This window comes from Morone saxatilis, unplaced genomic scaffold (genome assembly GCF_004916995.1).
Source record: "Morone saxatilis isolate NCDOM2014 unplaced genomic scaffold, NCSU_SB_2.0 Contig19, whole genome shotgun sequence".
NCBI classification, from domain to species: Eukaryota; Metazoa; Chordata; class Actinopteri; family Moronidae; genus Morone; species Morone saxatilis.
The window spans coordinates 23,040,931-23,046,403 of NW_023339751.1; positions in this window are offsets into that span (position 1 = coordinate 23,040,931).

Sequence of the window (5,473 nt, forward strand, 5' to 3'; positions counted from 1 at the left end):
TACTTGTTGTTAAATTGCAATGTGAGCGGCAGCCAACGGGGCTGCATTATGTCGGCAGGATCATTTAAAAGGCAACCGTGACTACATTGTGCGTCTGCCCCATTTCTGATACCGTGGTGGCAGAAATTTAAATTTAATTGACACTTCTCTAGAGAGTTGAGGTTTTGCCTGTTTTTACCACAAGCTGCATGTGTCTCTCAGCAAAAGAAGAGGAAAGACCGCCTATGGGAACAGGGTGTAATTGTACAGACCTAGTTTATTACCAATTTATTAAAACAGTTATCTTAAATATATTTTAAAAAGTTTTCTTTCTTTTAATCCCTTTCTCTACAGTAGAGTCTGCTTGCCATGTATTGCCCACAGTATATGGAAAAAACAGTGTGACACTGACACAGAGCAGGAAGGGGAATTCTGATGAGTTACACGAAAATGCTCTCAGTAATTACATGGATGTATATAGAAGAGATAGGGATTCCATGCTAGGTATCACCCAGAGACACTGTTTAAAGGATTTGAGAGCAGATTAAAGTCATGGGAGGTCAGTGTAGTGCAGATGCTGGGAGGACAGTAGGGAGCTGGGAATTTCAATATAAATGTAAAACAACCTAGGAGCCACAAACAAGAGCTGTTCTATTTATTTTGAAGCTGACACTTCAAGGCAAGCACATGGATGCCCAAGTACCTCCACCCCTCTCAGAAAATGATATGGCTTACATGGCCAGCCTTTTGATGCTTACTTCACTGTCTCAACAGACCCTTGTATTTGATTGGCTTCTGTTAAAGTACTGCTTGATGCAAGTGACAAAATGTTGGTTTCTTGAAATTAACTCAACACTGAGTCTTGGAAAACATTTGCTGATTTTTCTGATTTCGTCGTTTCTGCAGTAGCCGAGAACAGACATTCCCAACACTGGGGATTCACAGCCACTGTCATTTCTACTACGCGCTTCATAGTCCATTCTTATTCCCAGGTCATCAAATACAGACACCAGCAGTGTTTAGTTAGTCGCAATCTGCTACTTTACCACTAGATGAGCCTAAATCCTACACACTGGACCTTTTTTAAAATACATTTTCTCACAAATTGTGCCGTCGTTTTCCACACCAAGTCGTTATTTCTTTGACATCGTTTACACTCTTGTTCACCTGGCAACCAGTGTGACCAAGTTTAACTTTCTGTTGGTGTTGCTGTTTATTTCTGTTTTTATCTGTTAATGCACAAGGTAGATAACATTGCTCATATTGACTACCTTCTTTCTTTGCATCCAAACAACCTCACTGGTGGTTGTGCCTATTGTATAATATTACCTTTGAGACCTTTTTAAAGGTGTCTTGAAAAAGTGGAGACCAGAGTGAGGAAGTCGTCAAACCTGCCCAACAATGGTATTTAGAATAGCAAATACCAAATTCAGCTGTTAGATATTAGATGTAATATCTATAAGGACAAACCATCAGCAGCCCATTACACCTTGAGTTCAGGTCCTCTTAAACTGGTCAACAAAGATGGACACTTGATATGATGATATGATAATACTTATAACCCTTTGTTTTTAGCCACTGGTCACTTCTGTAGCTGAGTTGTGCACAGAAGCTATTACCAAGGTGTACCAAGTATCATGTCCATTACAAATATATATTAGAAAACTGTGGAAGATAATGTTTTCTTGCATTATTCCGTTGACCAAAGTGTTTGCTGCTAAGCCTGAACCTTCATTTAGCATATGTCTCCAGCTGACTCAGGCTGCAGGGACATCCACATCCTGTTATTTTAGGCCTCAGTTGTGGGCGAGACGTAGAAGCTCATAGGTCTGGTTTATGAATTTAGAAACGACTGAGGTAGACCATTGACTGCCATAGTCAAACACAATACATATCTCACCAATACCAAGCTCTCCATTTCTGCCATGTCTCTTCTTCACGTTCTCATCTCCTGATCAGGACATTTTGCCATTCTTTGAATTCATTTAATTTCATAATTTTCCACAATTTCCTGTTAATTTTGCCTCTTTTCTTGAATATAACATTCCAAAACGAATTAATTAATCCATCTATTTGGAGAAATTACCTCCTAACACCTTTAAGGGTTTAGTCTAGAGTAGATTTCTTCATGGTTTCCTCATGAGAGAATATTGAAGCTGAGAACATTGTTGCTCTGTCCCATTTTGGAAAAGAATCCAACCTGCTCCCTGGAGCTGCTTTGACTACTTTAGGGTTGCCTTTTAGCATTCCATTTGTCTTCTCATCCAGGGCTGGAAATCTGATAATTTTCATTATCCACTTCCTCGAGGTTGCTACCTCAAACTACTATATAATTTTTCAATGACAATCGCTTTCTCCACAATCGGTGTAATCTCAAAGCAATCTGGAGTTTTTCTTCCCTCATCTTTCTCTGATCTCTGAGCAGAGGTATACACCACACACTTAAGGCAACAAGATAAATGTTTTTGCAATGTTTTCTCACAAGCTTGGAACCGGAAGGATTTCTTAATACAGCATACAGAGTTGGTTTTGGTTGTGTGGCTGTTGTGGGAGATGATAGTGTTTTCATTCAACCCCCGGATCAGAGATGTTGGATCTTATTGTGATGTTTTCTCAGTATATTTCTAGACTGTGCCTGGGAGTTTGATCCAATGGTGTACCCACCCAACTTAAAAGAACTACGCAGGGGCATCTATTGGCCTAGTGGTAAAGACATATATAATGCAGTGACTTCCCTGGTTAGTTTCCTATAGGGGACCTTCATTTTAATGCACTTAATTGTATTCCTCTCTCTCCATGTATATTTTGTCTTTATCGCTACCCTCACTTGTCTAATAAAAGCAAAAGGCCAGACATTTTTTTAAAAAGCATAATGCAATAGTTAGTTCAGATCACATTGTCATCCCCAAAGCTGGCTCCTTTTTGTGCTCCCAGTTTGGGTGTTGGTTGTGATGAAAGTATTGGTGGTTTTACAACGGGGGTTTCAAACTCAAATTGCTTGGGGCCACTGCTGGTATTCTCATGTCATTGGAGGGCCACTTAAATGTTCTACAAGAAAGCGCCACAGTTTATATACACGTATATATCATGAACTTAAAATTATCTTGTTTGTTTTTTACCAACCAATTGTGGTGACCTTTGACGAAACTAAATACATTATACTACTATGTTTTTATGTTAAATGTGTATGAAGGGGTAGTTTAAATTGATATGAAACAAACTAATAGTTTCAGGACAGATTATATGTGTGAGCTCATGTAAAGGGTCAGGTAGATGCGAAGTAACAAATACTGTACAGAAACTGTGTACAGAAACAGTTTTCTCAGTTAAAATCAATACAGGCCTTGTAAATACAGTTAACACAGGATGTCTTCCTCACCTGTTCACTAGTGGCAGAGCTGAGCACAAGAAAACCTTCTTAGTTTAGAATAAATAGTTTTTTTGTTCCGTGGCATGCATATAGTGCACTAAGGATATTGCTTACCCTCCAGCCAGTTTGTATTTTCAATATTTTTTTAATCATATGAGCTACTCTGTGACTAAAATGTTGATAATGTGGGAAATAGCCTGTAGTTATAGTATGGATCATGTTTCTATCAATGTGTGCTTATCAATAACAGATCAACAGGGATCAGTTCTACAAGAAAACAGAACCGTTCTCCCTCTGTTCCTCTATCCTTTGAGTATCTAAAGTTTGCTTCTTCTATCTGCAGTTCTGGATATGGCACGCCATGTGCCTTTGTATCGGGCGCTACTGGAGCTGCTGAGGGCCATTTCCACCTGCACAGCCCTGGTTCCTTTGCTGCTGCCTCTCTCTGGAGACCCGGGGCAGGATGAGGAAGAGGAGGACGAAGAACACTCTGAGGGACAGACCTCTGTTGGTATGCTGCTGGCCAAGATGAAGACGTGTGTAGACACGTACACCAATCGCCTCAGGTGAGATGGAGAAAATCCATAGTTAATGGTGATTAATGTAATGATTAAATTTGTTTAAATTAGGTTTATAATTTTGCAGATTGCAACCAACTGAATAACGCTAGCCTTCTAAGCATGTAGGAGAGTCCCTATCTAGAGCCAATGTTTTGTTTGTCCCTTTGGGGCAACTGTAGAAACATAGCGGTTCAGCATGGCAGACCTCTCTGTAAATAAAAACAGCTAATTCTAAGGTAACAAAAACATTGATGTGATTATACACTAATGAAAACACGCAAGGGCTGCACAATTAATTCAAGATTATCAAAATTGCAATATGGCAAAGTGCAATTTGTTTGATAAAGGTCACAGTATTATAATAATAAACTTGATTTATACAGCACTTTTCACAAGTAAAATATATTTTAGGTGCCCATGAGGCAAAATAAATCTTACAATTAAAATCCTATGAAAGTGAGGTATAATAAAAAGACCACCATCAGTACACATAAATACTAACAATAAAACAGATAAAACATATTACAAAATGATCTGCAAATAATATTATAATAATAACGATGATGATAATAATAATAGGTATATAGCTGCATATAAATATATTTGGCACTAAAACAGACATACATAAGGAATGATAACTAATTTATAACCTTATTCCAGTCCGCTGGGAATCTGTAGCATCCATATAACCCTGTTCAAACATGGCATTAAAATGCACACAGGGTGATGTGAATGTGCCTCAAGAGCCATTGAGGACGCATTGAGATGCTGAGATGCTTTAGGAGGTGGTCAGGGACACAAGGACACATTTTCAGTAATGTGTTGAGTGTTTTATTATGGCATGAAAAGGCTTTACCCTCACCAGAAGAAAATCACTTTACTGTACTATATAAATAATGCCCCCTCTCATAGGGCACAAGGGGTCACTGATTGCGTTGATGAGTATGAAAATGATGGGAATCTTTACAGTCACCAGATCTCAACCCAGTTCAACAACTATGGGAGATTTGGGCTCCTACCACCACCATCAACAAAACACCAACTAAGGAAATATCTTTTGTTTAAATGCTGTTCCATCCCTCTAGTAGAGTTCCAGACTTTTAGAATAACATGTGGTTTCCAACACCTTACTAAGAGTCCTCATGTTGGTTCCATTTGTCACCCATCTCTATATACATATACTGTAGACACACACACACATCTACATACAAGAGAGAGATGTGACCACAGCATCTTCAGATGAGTGAGCTCATCTTCCTCACTGACAGCTCCTGCCAGCCTCTTGACGACATGCTGTAATCAGGTTTACATACACACACACAGCATACATTCAAAGTGCCTGACTATGAATGATGTATCTGATGGTATTTTTAGACAAAATGCCTGTCATGAATGTTGCAGCAGCCATCCTGTGGCAGCATGGTTCATTTAAGGTACCACAGGAAGAAAACCTTATAGTTCCTCATATGCTAGTGAGACAGCAGGGCATTACTTAAAGGGGAACTTGGCAACTCTAGCCATTTCTTCGCTGGTTTTCACTTTTGTCATCGCATGTTTTCTCAAC